Here is a 14,290-nt window from a genome sequence, read left to right as displayed (position 1 = left end):
AAAAAAAAAAAAAAAAAAGAATGAAGAGCTCAGTAGACAAACTACCCACTCCCAGCTTTGAGTTCCTATCTGCTGCATGGCAGAAAGAGCCCAGGGGCCCCACAGCAGCCAGCCCCAATCACTGTCATCTCACATTTCCCGAATATAAGGAGCTCTCCCTGTCCTGGACACCTCTTCTTCTCATACCTCACCCCCCACCCAGAACAAATCCTGTCAAGTCTGCCTTCAAACGGTGTCCAGAACTTGACAGCTTCTCATCAGCTACCAGTACCACTCTTATCACGTGTTCACCTCCTAATTGCTCTCCCTGATTTTGTCCTTGACTCCCCAAAAGAATAGTCTCATGTTTTAAAAGATGTAAGATCATATCCAACCAGTGGTCTCTGAACCATGACCTGCACAACCCTCTGCAACCTTGATCCCAGCACACTCCCCCAATCTCAAGCCCTCCCTAGTCACCCCTTAGCCCTGTCCTGCTCATGTAGGCTGCAGCAGCCGCAGCAGCCACAGCAACCACAGCAGCCTCCTTGCTGGCCCTCAACAACACCGGTGCAAACTCAGGGCCTGTGCACATCTCTTCCCTTTACCTGAAAGCTCCTCCCCAGAAGCCTCCCTCACCCCCTTCCCATCTTTGTTTGAATATCTCCTTGAAGAGGCCCTCTTATTAAGTCACCCTAGTAAAAACATAAGCCCAGCAACCCCCTGGGGCTTTCTAGTTAGTGCCTTTCCTTGCTTTACTCTTCTCCACAGCATGAATCTCCATCTCATATACTACATATTTTATGTAGCCATTCATCCACCTCCTGACTTCACACACACTAGAACAGAAACTCCAACAGGGCAGGAATTGTGTGCTCGCTGCCCCAGAGACAGCCATGGAGCACCTCATAAATAAGCACTCAATGGATAAACTCATTTCCTCCTATTCATCTGGCCGGGAGGATCACAGAACATTCCTCTTTCCTTGTATGTCTTTAGCGCAGTTCACCTTTTCTTACTTCTGTCCTCATTCAATCATCCTTACAGATTTCTGTCTTTCCACTTCGCATCTTCCCTTCCCTCCTTTCTCTCACTATCAAGAAACATGTATTAGATAGAATTTAGATGTCTGAAAAGAGGAGCTATTTTTTATGACTAAGTTTCTACCAAATCTTCGCCCCAGTGTCAAGTGTGTTGACACTCCAAGAGTTCATAATGATATTTTTTTTAAGACGTTGTTGATCGTCTTTGAAGGACAACATGGGACATCGTTATTCTGGAAAATAAAAGGAAAGGACCAAGCCCTTAGCCTGCCTTTTATATACAAACTGTACATCAAGGTATCAAAAAAAAAAAAAAGTTGAAGTAAACTTTTCTCAGCTAACCAATGCAGAAGAAATGACTGAATTAGAATACTGCCTTTCTATGACAACCCCTAAAGGAAGAATGGATCTAGACATCCCTTAGGGATTGATCATCAGCGGCTGCTAAAACCATGAGGAGAGAAGCTGATGGAGACCCTAATAACAGAGAGACCAGATAAACAGCATCTGTCAACAGAGAGGGAATGCACCACCTGTGGGCATTTACATAATCATCTATGAAACAGAATTGGCCCCATATTAGAAACTGAATCTAATCAAGTCTTTAGTTTATAAGAAATTGGGAGAGAATGGAACATGTTAAATGGCACAGGGACATTGGCAGCAAAATCTACACTGTTGGGAGCTCAACAGGACAAAAGATCCAGCTTCTTGACCAAATCGATTGCAAGGCAGAAAAACTTAAGAGACTCAAGAGACAGGGCGACCAGATGCGATGTGCAGACTTTGATCATCCTGAGGTATTCTTTTTTTTTTTTTAATTAAGTCAAATACACATAGATCATGAATACATTTATGCATATGTGGGGTACAATGTGTTGATCTTTTTATACAATCTGACCTGCTTACATCAGACCAATCAACATAGCTTTTGCCTCATTTATATCCTGAGGTATTCCTAACCAACTGTGAAAAAATATTTATGAGGCAATCAGGAAAATCTCAAAATGAATATTCAGTGATATTAAGAAATGAATGAGTGTTCGCGTTTTGTGTGCGATAACAATACTGTGTTGATGTTTAACAAAAAGCATTCTGATTTTTTTTTAAGAGAGTCACACTGAGATACTTACAAATGAATCTGATTTTCTTAAACCTCACCCTACTACTCTCCTTCAAGCAACCATACAAATGATTTCGGTTATTTTGATCCTGCAGCAGTCTCTGCTTTTCAAATATGCCCACAAATGAGGTGATTTGGAAAGAACAGGGGCTGAAAATCAACAAACACCAGGCACAGAACTGGGGCTATACAAATAAATGAAAAAGCAAATCCATTCTATACCCTTGATGCCCCTAGACAGTCCTTCGAGGCACATGACAAGGTGTACCGGAGAGTGCAAACTGCTCACCGTAGGGAGGTCAGGCTTCTGACAACGTTAACATCTGCAACGCAGCCATCAACCTGGAAGTTTAAAAAAAGAAAAAGAAAAACTTCTGAGTGACACAGCTTCCACAAAGCCCATGCATTTCATTTCATGGAAGAAAAAGAAGTGGTTAGCCAGAGCTAACAGCAGAGGAAAGAAGAAAAGGACTTAGAATTAGAAGCAGAAGAGCACAGCAACCCAGGACTTTAAAATAAAAACCATCCCCAAAGAGTCCACCCCAGGGGCATCTCCCTAAGTCAGCCTTCCTCAGTAACAATAGTTCTACCAGGCTCAGAATCCCGTTAGAGAAAGCAGGAAAAGCAATACAGGTGCATTTTTATTAAGATGGTTAAAATTTTAAAAGCTAATAGATTTTCTTAATAAAGGGGAGAACAGGTTTCAGGGAAAGGCATGAGATGAATGAGCAAAAGTCAAGGCCGATTTCAGGCTTGAGATCAGGGCAGGGATTCCTAGCAGTGAGAAACAGCCTACCAGAAGGGGAAGGGAGACTGAGCCCTTTGCTCGAAGTAGTGACCTCAGCACAGGTGTCGATGTTGTTGAGGCTGGACGAGAAGTCCTTGAGGACCCCAAACAATTCCAAGGTGTTAAGGTGGGTAAAGTAAAAGAAGAAAAAACAAATAAAAATAAATAAAAACGGTAAGGCAGACTTTATTTGGGATTTTTCTAACAGGTGGGTGTCAAAGTTATTGCAACAGACAGAAAGAACAGACTCAAATCAAACACAGCAGAGACAGCTAAGGATTTATAGACAACAAGCAGAGTGAGGGGGTCAGTGCGTGGAAATGCTAGGAGGAGACACAAAAATTAGCGGGGTTCCTGCCAGAACCACTGAACAGGATTCTTGCCGAAGGCTGGTCAAGGGCCTAGACAGTGAAGGCGAGGGAAGAGGAGCCTGATCAGATATGGAGAGTGAGCAGGTATGAGGGTGGGGGGTTTCTCCAAACTGATCTATCTAGCAGGATTCTTGCTAAAACTGGCTAGGAAGGCATAAAGGGGGCGGAGGGAGGAATGAGGCCTAGTTGAGAAGAGGGCTCAGAGAAGCCTGACAGGAGCCTGGTCCAGGACACAGCCTTTGTCAGTAACAGGAACTCCAGGGCACAAACAGAGCTCCTGACACCCACAGGAGCTGCACAAGCTGCCAGGTCTTCTGTTAGAGGAGAACTAGCAGAAGCCAGGAGCAGGGTGCAGACACCCCAGGCATAAGCTCTAACAGCCCAGAGGCAAAGCACTTCTAAATTTCTCAATTGCATCCCCACATATCATTTCCCTGTTCGACATAATCTACGAATGGCCATTCCTATACACCAAGCTACCGTATGATGAGTGAAAAGCACCTCTGCCCGTAACGCCGGGCGAGCAGTTTATACACCATTCCCCGTGATACTGAGGCAGATCCGTTCACCATCATCACGAAGACTACTGAAGCCTTTCAAAATGGCCTTGTAAGGACCAGCACACAAATAAGAAGAAAGGAAAAAAGACTGCATTTTAAAGCATCTGACAAAAACCAGGATGCTTTCCATCAGTAACTAGACCACTGAACTTCCCCAGCACAAGCTGAGCAATGTCCCCTGCTGCCCAGATCCCAGGCAGAACACGTAAGGACAACCCAGCTGCCTTCCTTGCTCTAAAAAGTGCCGTCTACTTGCTGGAGAGATGTTACGTGAGACTGACCAGGGCGATGTGCTAAATACTCCCAGGTCGTCATCCTTCTGGTAACTTCCCATTTTTCCCCCCTGGGATCTGCGCCCTGGGAGGTTGCCCTCCCTCACCTCCTGTCCCCACGGGAGGGACCAGTAGGAGGATAAGAGGAGGAGAAGGGCAAAGAAGGTAGAAGCACCAACTCCCAACTCCCCCCCACAGCAGGCCCTGGGGGTGTCCCCATCACAGGTCTCAACCTCCCTCCAGCCACAGACTCCCTCTGACTTGAGTTCTAGGGGACGGCGGGGCAAGGGTCTGCCTCCCGTTGCCCCAGTGCACCTCACTCCTCCGTCTGCTTTCTTTAACCCTGTGACATGCCTTTTGCCATCTCTTTGAAAATGCCATATTTTCCCACTATGCCTGTCATTGACAACAATGGAGGGGAGGATGGGCAAAGAACCCAAAATTCAATTTCACACACTTACCCTCAACTGAGAGGGGAAAAGACAGAGACCCTAATTTTTAAGCTAAATTTCAAGGTGTGTATATGGGGACAGGGTGTGTCCAAGGAGGCGCTGAGTGTAAAGGTGTCAATGAAAGCCCAGAATCTTCTATGCAAAATTCTGTGGGCATGGGCATTTTTATGAAAAATAATCCAGAAAGCAAAAGGTCAAAGATTGCCTTATATTCTCAAAAGTTGATCCAAAAATGTGAAGAGGCAATGCTCCAAAAGAAACACAGTGCAGAAACAAGTGCTGTCTCCCCAGAAGAACAAGGAGCGGGCAGATGGCAGCCCTGATGGCAGCTCCACACAGAGGAACAGAACCTCTTCCCTCCCCAGGTGGCAGTAGGGGTGGCAGCGAGCTGGAGGTGGAGGAGGGACCATCGCCAGCCCAGGAGGCAGCGCAGCAGGGGCAGCAGGGACGGTGAGGGGATGGTCCCAATCTCTCTCAGCTCTCTCCTACCCTGCAAGTGACATTTGCAAAGCTCATCAGCTCAGCAGGTGTTGGCTGCACTAACAGAAGCAAAAACAGCTCCAAGGCTGAGGAAAATCTCATCTTGATGTTCTTAAAGCCTCCAGGCTGCTAAGGCACAGGACAGCAGGGAGGCAGCAGCCCAGGAGGGACAAGATACCCCGAGACAATGAGCTGCACGGGTGACCACACGGGAAAGTGCAGGTGGGTACCGCCAAACCCAGGAGGTGCCCTGCCTGTGGCCCAGGACATGTGGCCCAGCCTCACTAGGTCATCTGCCCCTTTGCCACACAGTGATTGATCATTCAGGACCAACCTCACAGGGGTGCTGTGGAGCCAGTGAGAAAATGTGCCTCACGTGTCACCACCAAGACCCGGTAAATGCCTTCCCGGTTTCCTTTCAGAGCTCTTCTCTGTTGCCTTCCCTGCTGGGCAGTCATAGGTACAAACAGGGTGAAAAGGAACTGATGGAATCAGCCGCCAATTCCAGCCCAGAGCCACAGGCCATCAGCCAGAGCCTGGAACTCACGGAAGCCCCACAGCGATGTCCCTCCCCCATGCCCCCCCCCTTCTTTTCCAGCTGCACCAGAGGCAGAGTCCATTGTGGTTAGGAGTCTGGCTCAGGAGGCTCAGTTGACACATGCTCCTGCCACGTCTCACGGGTGGCCTTGACCCCAGTGATATTATCCGTCTGTGACTTAGTTTCTTCATCTATAATGTGGATGCTGGCTATCATGAGGCCCACCACGTTTCACCTAGTTTCCAAGGGCCACCTGACAAAGACACCTCTGTGCTCCCAAGAGCAGCTAAATGCTGGCACCACCAGCCCCCCAGCCAAGCACCACACGTCCTTGATTCTCAGATGGATTCCACATTTTAATGTTCACTAATAAAATTACAACAGACACACACCTTTAACATAGTTGTTCTCTGTTAAATGGGGATGATAATGGCACCAAGCGAACAGTGTTGGTTGAGGACCAATATTAACCAGGAATTAATATATGCAAAATGCTTTGACTGGGTCTTGGTACAGAGCACTCATCCGAAATTATCCTCTGCAGGTATTTTCACCATCATAGTCATTGATCAGACCTGCTTCAGGCCTTCCCACTACAAATGTGAAAATTATTCCTCATCCCTCACTCCACCCAGGGATCACCTGACCCTGGAGTGGGGCTGCCAAGTGGGACGGCTGAGGTCTTAGTCACAGAAAGATGCTGCAGAGCAGAGGTGTCCAACCCCTGGCTCACGGGGTGGCATGCGGTCCAGGATGGCTGTGAATGCGGCCCAACACAAAAGCATAGACTTACTTAAAACATTGTGAGATTTCTTTTGTGACTTTTTTGGTAGAATTCAAGTGGTTCTCAGGCATGAACTTTGTAGAGTACAACATTGTATCGCAGTGTCATATAAATAAACACACATATGCTCTCAGTATCTCACACATACACGGCTTCAGTTTTAAGGTGGTGTGTGGTTTCCAGTATGTTATCTTCCAAGCACAGGACAGTGGAATTGACACCATCAAACACTATATGTGCCCATGATAGCTTGGTGGGGCAGCGATTATCAATAATATTTCAACCTACCATTGCAACATTAGGTATTTAATGTTATTTAGAAGTCAGGCCAGCACACGAATTTGGTTAAGAGTATTTTGCTCACTAAGCTTTACGATTGGCCCTCTGCTTCACCCTGCATCAGCAGCTGAGATGGGAAAATGCCCAAACCTTGCTTTCTATTTTCCTGTCAATTAATCTTCATAATAAGAATAAGTATAGTCCTTACATATTATTACTTTTAATCCCAGCATGGCTTCCACAGCGTCTAAAAAGAAAACAGAACCCAAAGAAAGAAAAAGTATAGACGAAGGAAGATTGTTCAATGAAAAGTGGACAGATGACTGCTTTTTTGTTGTAGGGAATTTGTGCATGTTTTGAAAGACTATAATTCGAAAAGGTATTATATGCAAAAACATGCTGGGATATTCAAAACATGTGAAGGATTGTGTTATAAGGACAAAATAGCAGAACTGGAAAAGTTCTGCTAAAATTCAGATGATATTGTAAAAGCTAGTTATGTGGTAGCACATTTAATAGCAAAAAATTCCAAACCATTTACTGATCATGAGTTTATTAAGCGCTGTATGGATAGCATGGCAGATATCATTTGCCCTGAAAAAAGGGGAGATATTTCTAAAATCAGTTTGTCTCGCTGGACTATAGCCAGGCAAACTGGAGAAACTGGAAAATCTATCATAAGACGTTTGAAGAGTAAAGCTACTAATTTTACATTTTACACATCAGCAAAGATAACAGCACGGATGCTACCAATGTGGCCCAACTTACCATTTTTATTAGAGGTACTACTGACATATAGAATATCACTGAAGAAAGTGCTTCTTTTGTGCCACAAAAAGATACAACTAAGTCAAGAGATTTGTAAGAAGCTGCAAAAAATATATTAAAGCAATTTTCTTGGTCCATTGTCAGTTATCTGATGGCGCCCCAGCAATGGGAGGTAATAAGAAGGACTTGTAAAATTAATAGAATATGAGACGATTGCTTCCCTAAACTCACATTTGATGAAGTATCACTGCATCGTACATCAAGAAAATTGAGGCACAAAAGCATTAAAATGGAGACCGTCATGTGAATCGCCATCAAGACTGTGAATTTCCTAAGGGGCAAAGGGATGGAATCGTCACCAATTCCCGGGATTCCTTTAAGGTGGTGTTGCTGACGATGGCGACATCCTTTGCTTTTCAGAAGTGAGATGGTTAAGGCAAGGGCAATTGTTGGAAAGGAAATATTATCAAACTGTTTGTGGTATCAAAAGCCAAATTTGTGCCAGAACTGGATGATGAAAACTGACTTACAGACTTAGCATTTTGAGTGGATTTAACTGCTCATTTCAATGAGTTAAGCGTGCATCTTCAAGGTGAAAACCAACTTAGCAATACAAGTTTTAAATCAGAACAGTGTTCCAAATGAAACTGAAATTGTGGCAAGGTCAAATTAAGACAATTTTTTGCATTTTGACACATGAGCTAAACACAGTCCTGTGAACAGCAAAAACTATGCAGCCCTGCTTTTCAATGATTCAAGAATTTGAAAACAGATTTCAAGATTTCTAGGAAAATAGTCAATATTTTGGTGCATTTCTAACTCTATTTTCAGTTGACATAAATATGTCACCTGCCGATTTTCGGATGAAATGTATAGAGTAGCAAACTGATATTCAACTTAAAGAAAAATTTGATCATATCTGTTAATTGGACTTTTCCAGGTTCTGTCTTTCCAGAAACAAATAACCCTTGCTTCACAATCATACCTTATTCACATCGATGCTTTCCAGCAACACCCACATTACCAAGCAACTATTTTCAAGAATGAAGCACATCGAGAGTAAAATTAGAAGCAAAATGTCCGATGAACACGGTGAAAACTCACTGGGAATTGCAACTACTTCTATTGAACCATATATTTAGGTATCAGCTTCTCAAATACAACATCAAATATCCCACTAGTTGCCTATTTTTATTTTACTTCTATACCAAAAAAAAAGACATTTTAGTACAGAGATAGGTGCCTTCTCTATATTAGTGGTCACAAACTTGGGATGTGGTTGATCGTTTTTAAAGGACTCTAAATGGACTACTGCAGAATTAGGGTTATTATGTGAAAATGTTTTTGCTTATCTGTGGTGGCAGATATCAGAAAAAGTATGCATGGATTTTGGTTTTTTTTTTTTTTTTTTTTTGGTTCATCAGCTTCCATTAGCGTTTGTGCATTCAATGTGTGGCCCCAGATAACTCTTCTTCTTCCAACGTGCCCCAGAGACGCCAAAAGGTTGGCCATCCGTGGCTTAGAAGTTGTTGAGTTGTACGTGAAACCCAATGTTTATTTAAGGTTAATTTTCTTGGCCTTAGAGCAATTGGGTTGTCTTCCTGGTAGCCCTTGGAGAACAGCTGGCCTCCCATCAGTCTCAGGGGGAGGTCCCCATGGAACATAAACCTTTAGCAGAAACGCATGAAACAGGCAGCTGGAGATGGGGACAAGAGGAAGGGGGTCCCTGAAAATCAACCAAAGGAGACAAGAATTAAGGTAGCTCATAAACTAACAGCCTCCATTGTCCATACAAAGTCTGAAGGAAGTTCCATAAAGTCACTATGATTTTCTTTTCCTCTGTCGTCTTAGCTGCTTCCTGGCTGCACTGGAGACGTGGAGAATATTAAACAAATGAGGCTACATTCAATGAAAGGTCAACCCCTAAGGGCAAGGGCTCTGGGTCAGACCATCTGGATCCAAATCCTGATACCCTCAACTATTAACCATGTAACCTTGAGCCAGCTCCCAACCATTCTTTGCCTCAGTTTCCTCACCTTTAAGATGAGGGCAACATTAGCTAATAGAATGAAATGAACTAATACACATAAGACTCTTGAAAAAGGGGGCAGCCTGGGGGTGGTGACTCACACATGTAATCCCAGTGCTTCAGGAGGCCAAGGCAGGACCTCCTCTTGAGCCCAGGAATTCAAGACCAGCCTGGACAACATAGCAAGACCCCCTCTCTATAAAACATAAGAAAAATCGGCCAGCTATGGTGGTATGTGCCTGTAGTCCCAGCTACTTGGGGGCTGAGGCTGGAGGGCTCCTTGAGCCCAAGAGTTTGAGGTTGCAGTGAGCTATGACGACACTACTGCACTCCTGCCTAAGCAACAGAACAAGACCCTATCTCTGAAAAAAATAAAAATAATTTAAGAAAGAAACAGGGCAAACACACAACAAGTACTCACAAACCTTGAGCCACTGTCATATTCTATTATACCCACACCCCAGGAGACTTTCAGGGAAAACCTGGTCCAGTGGAACCTTGAAGGATGGTGGGAGCAGTGCCTTTCCCCAGCTTTCTGCAGCCATAGAAATGGGAAGACAACGGGAGACCCATGGAACGGGGTCCACATATAAGCTGTGAGGCTGTGAGCTAATGATGCCGTGCTCTGAACCTCATGTTCCTCGCCAGTCGTATTGCATGCAGCTACTTCACAGGATTGTTGTAGAAATGAGAACACATCGGGTAGGCATTAAATAAATCTTACTTTTCTTCATCTCACCCCCTTCCCTGGGGTGCAAACAGTAGGTTCCTGCAACTCTCAGAAAAATGAGTCACCCACCCTGATCAAAACACCGCAACACACGGAGACCCGATGGCCAGCCAGGACTAGTGATGTTGTCTTACTGCAAGGCAGGCGGGGGCCCCTTCCCTGGAGCAGGCTTGCGTGGCCTGTCCCCCAACACCGAGAGGTCAGCCATTTTCCACCAAAGGCCCAGAAAACAGGAGTCAGCAAAACCTGGGAGAAAAGGGAGGCGAAGCCTAGGTCTTCGCGTCCTCCTGGGCAGAGCCTGGCGTTCACCACAAGTGAAGGGGACTGTTTGACAGCTACTTCAGGAGGTGGGGTCTGAATTATTAGCAGGAAAGGCTTAGAGAAGGTCATTGTCATATAAACATCTGAGGGATGAAGAATGTAGATAAATGTCAAAAACAATGCCGAAAACGGCTGCCTACTGTTTGCTTACACAGCTTTTTCCTTCTTTAGACAAATGACGGAACGTCAGCACTTCAGAGTATCAATCATCTTCAATTAAGACATTTCTGTTGGAAAGCACTTTTGGCAGGACAAACGACGTATTTGCCACTGTTCTCTGACTTGGATCTTTTAAGGTTGGCAGGGCGATTTATTTTTGTTGATTAAACAAAATACAAATGGAGAGGACCTAAAAATTGATTAGCCAATTAAACTCAATGATTCTCAACAATGAAATGTGCATTATTAGCTTTGCCAGAGTTATAAAAATGCCGCCTAGCTTTAGTGCTGTTTTCAGAATTTACACCATTGATATTTGTGCTGACAGAAAGATTAAGTAAGGACTGGATTATGCAAAATTCGTCTTCCCTTTTGCTGGAACGGAAGGAAGAGAAACGATTAAAGCCTTGGGTCATTTCAGGAGGCACATCTGCACTGCATTCGTAATTCTTGAAAGAATGGTTTGTGTTGAACGGGGAGCTGTTGTCACTCATGTTGTTCTTCTAGCAAATTACAGATTCACTAATAGGGGCCAATTTGTCGAGATGACAACAATCATAAATATCCAGATTCTTCGTTTTCTCTTTTCATTTTTCCAAGGGGATGAGTGTCCAGACCGGCAGCCAACCAAATGATGGGTATCAGATGCTTTTGCAAACTGGATCAATGCACACAGGGGCACCACAAGCCTATTTTGGTCCAGAACGGTTTTTCTTAATTGCCATCTTGAGGTCAAGATCACAACTGCAATAAATTCACTTACAATGGCCATAAACCCAGGGCAATAGAATGCTGATGCTTTCCAGTGGCCAGAGCATGCATGTTGCAGGCTGCTATGCATTTTTAAACTTGATTGTACATAATTGTTAATCACTGACCCATTCTCCAACCCTCCTGGGCTGGAACACGTTGCTAGGCAACCAATTTTGCTCTAGATACTTTCTGAAAGCTAGTGAGGCAACAACCAAGTGTCAACAAAGTAAACACTAACCATTAGAGACAGATAGAAATAAAAAAAAGATGCCTGGCTTCCTTAGAAGCAAGTCCTCCTCATGTCCAATCCGAATGTAGGCACATATTGCCCCTGCCTGGCTGCTTAGCCATGAGCTCTATCTCAGGTTGAATTGGAGGAAACCGCCTTTGGCAATTCATATTGTTCAACCTAATACCTTAAAAGAGGGAGGTTTCCACAGACTGTGAGAGAGGGACTATTTTCTTCCACTAGCACAGCCACAATTGGGCTTTGCATCAATAATACATCATTTACCCAGTCCAAATGTTTCCTGAAATTCTCGGTATAAGAGACAGTTGGGAGAGGCAATCTGCTGGCAAATACCTGAATAAGAAGTCATACTTATTTTTCCATTTTAGATAAATTCTAATGAATATGACTTGAAGGACTATTTCATGAATAACATCCACACATTCCCTACCTTCCCAAATCCTCAGAGCCACAGGAAAGGGGACTATATTTATTGTTCCTAATTTGAGTCAGGAACACCAGAGGATATGAGGTGTTCCTGAACATGAGGATGGAACTGCCAAGTAGATGAAAAAAGTTCATTTAGGAGGAAAGAAGAGGGAAGGCAGGACGGCTGGTACCACGGAACACGATGTTACTTCCAAGAGCCAAGCTGAAGTCTAATGACTCTCTGTGTCCAAGGCAGCAGAGAGCTGCACAGCCAGGAGTGCTAAAGAAACAGTATCTCCAGGAGGTTCTTGGAATCACTGTTGGGAGTCCTGAACAATGACCAGCTTGGGCGGCACATACACACAGATAATTAACCTCATTAGGAAAGAATTGGTAAAAATTATTAGGTGAAGGGAGAAGCACAGTGAAGTTTAAGGTTAGATTCTGGCCTTACTGAGCAAGTTTGAATAGCTGTGCAATTTCGATTTTCTGGCAACCCAAAATAATTGTAGCTAATAATATTAAGTAACAATTTATAAACTAGACACATGCAAACTTCACATTGGGCAAATGGCAAATTGTGTTAAGAAGACAACAGAAAGTTTATCAGCCATACCTAGATGAGTCTTATTAAAACAGAACCCATCTTTCTGTTTAGTCTAGATTTGCATCAGCACCTACTTGTTGTAATTTAGAAGTTTTTTTTTTAAATAAACAATACAGAAACATATAAAGTTGAAAGTGAACATTTTCTCTTGAACTGATGGCCCCACTCATGTTCCTTCTGCAGAGGCCACCACCACTTTGAAGGCTTCCCCTTTCTGCAGAAATCACATCCTTATACATCCTGGCAACTCGCTTCTTCACTCCACATTACGCACATAAGCTAGTTTTTTTCTTTTAATTTTTCTTTGGTGGGGGGACATGTTTGAATACCTTTTTTTATTGTTAGGGATTCATTGAGGGTACAAGAAACCGGGTTACACTGATTGCATTTGTTAGGTACAGTCCCTCGTACAATTGTGTCTTGCCCCCAAAAGGTGTGTCACACACCGAGACCCCACATAAGCTAGTTTTAAATGTAATCTCTGGAGCATTCAATAATTGCCAGCCAATTTGGCCACAATTTTAAAATAATTTTTTTTTTTTTTTTGCAGTTTTTGCCTGAGACTGGGTTTGAACCCACCACCTTTGGCATATAGGGCTGGCACCTTACTCCTTAAAGCCACAGGCACCTCCTCAAAATACATCTTATAGATAGATTTATTTTGAAAGGAAGGAAGGGAAAGAGGGAAGGAGGAAAAGAAGAAGGGCGGGAGGGATGGAGGGGAAAATCCCCTTCAAGTTTACAACAATTTAAAGACCACCAGAAGCATGACCAATTATTCAGCTCCCCCAAAGCTCCAAGGCACACTGCTAGAAGCCCAAGAAAGAGGAAAGATTTTTCAACCCATACACAGGTCTAAAGACACTCAGCCCAACACACACGGGGTGCCCAAGAGGCAGCTAGTTAGCATCCCAGATGGGTGGCTGACGTTGGATTCCCAAAGGAAAGACATCTGTTATCACCAAAAACAAATCAGGGACATCTGTAACCCCCAATGAGAGGCTGTCGGTCTACTGGGAACCCCCAGTGAGGGGCTGTCAGCCTACTGGGAACCCCCAATGAGAGGCTGTCAGCCTACTGGGAACCCACACCTACTGAGACAGGACAGGGGAGAACAAAACACTTTATGAGCATCAGGACTGTCACGGCTGTGTTGTGCATAACTTGGATCCCACATTGCTCCAACCCCAGAATTACTAAGTCACACCAGAGGTTGTGCTTTCTTTACTAAATTCTGAACACCATGGTCCTACTCTCAGTTCAACAAATAGACTTTCAGAGTCTATCTGTCACTTCCCTTCTCCAGTCATTGGTTTCCTTGTCTATAAAATGAGAGGACTTAATAAAGTGACTCTAAAATCTGTAACATGATTTATGCCTGTGAGTCTGATTGGTTAAAACTATGTATGCGGCTCAGCACCTGTAACTTAAGCGGCTAAAGTGCCAGCCACATATACCAGAGCTGGCGGGTTTGAATCCAGCCCTGGCCTACCAATCAACAATGACAACTACAACCAAAACAGCTGGGCGTTGTGGTGGGCACCTATAGTCCCAGCTACTTGGGAAGCTGAGGCATGAGAATCGCTTATGCCCAGGA

General features: G+C 44.1%; 1 protein-coding gene across 3 annotated transcripts in view; it reads right to left on the bottom strand.

The window, feature by feature from the left end:
• The window catches only part of TIAM1 (T cell lymphoma invasion and metastasis 1), a 368,684-nt gene that overhangs the window by 286,656 nt on the left and 67,738 nt on the right, over nt 1–14,290 (bottom strand). For 2 of the 3 annotated variants that reach the window (XM_023517428.1, XM_023517430.1), the window contains exon 2: nt 2,368–2,487. The exons of the other annotated variant lie outside the window; for it this stretch is intronic. The gene's annotated coding sequence lies outside the window, so the exon portion shown is untranslated. The remainder of the gene's footprint in view (nt 1–2,367; nt 2,488–14,290) is intronic. 3 annotated transcript variants of the gene reach the window in all.

Source organism: Otolemur garnettii, unplaced genomic scaffold (assembly GCF_000181295.1).
Source record: "Otolemur garnettii isolate 467f Iridium unplaced genomic scaffold, OtoGar3 scaffold00111, whole genome shotgun sequence".
Classification (NCBI taxonomy): domain Eukaryota; kingdom Metazoa; phylum Chordata; class Mammalia; order Primates; family Galagidae; genus Otolemur; species Otolemur garnettii.
The sequence above is the reverse complement of the archived record's forward strand: the minus strand, read 5'-3'. Positions and strand labels throughout refer to the sequence as shown.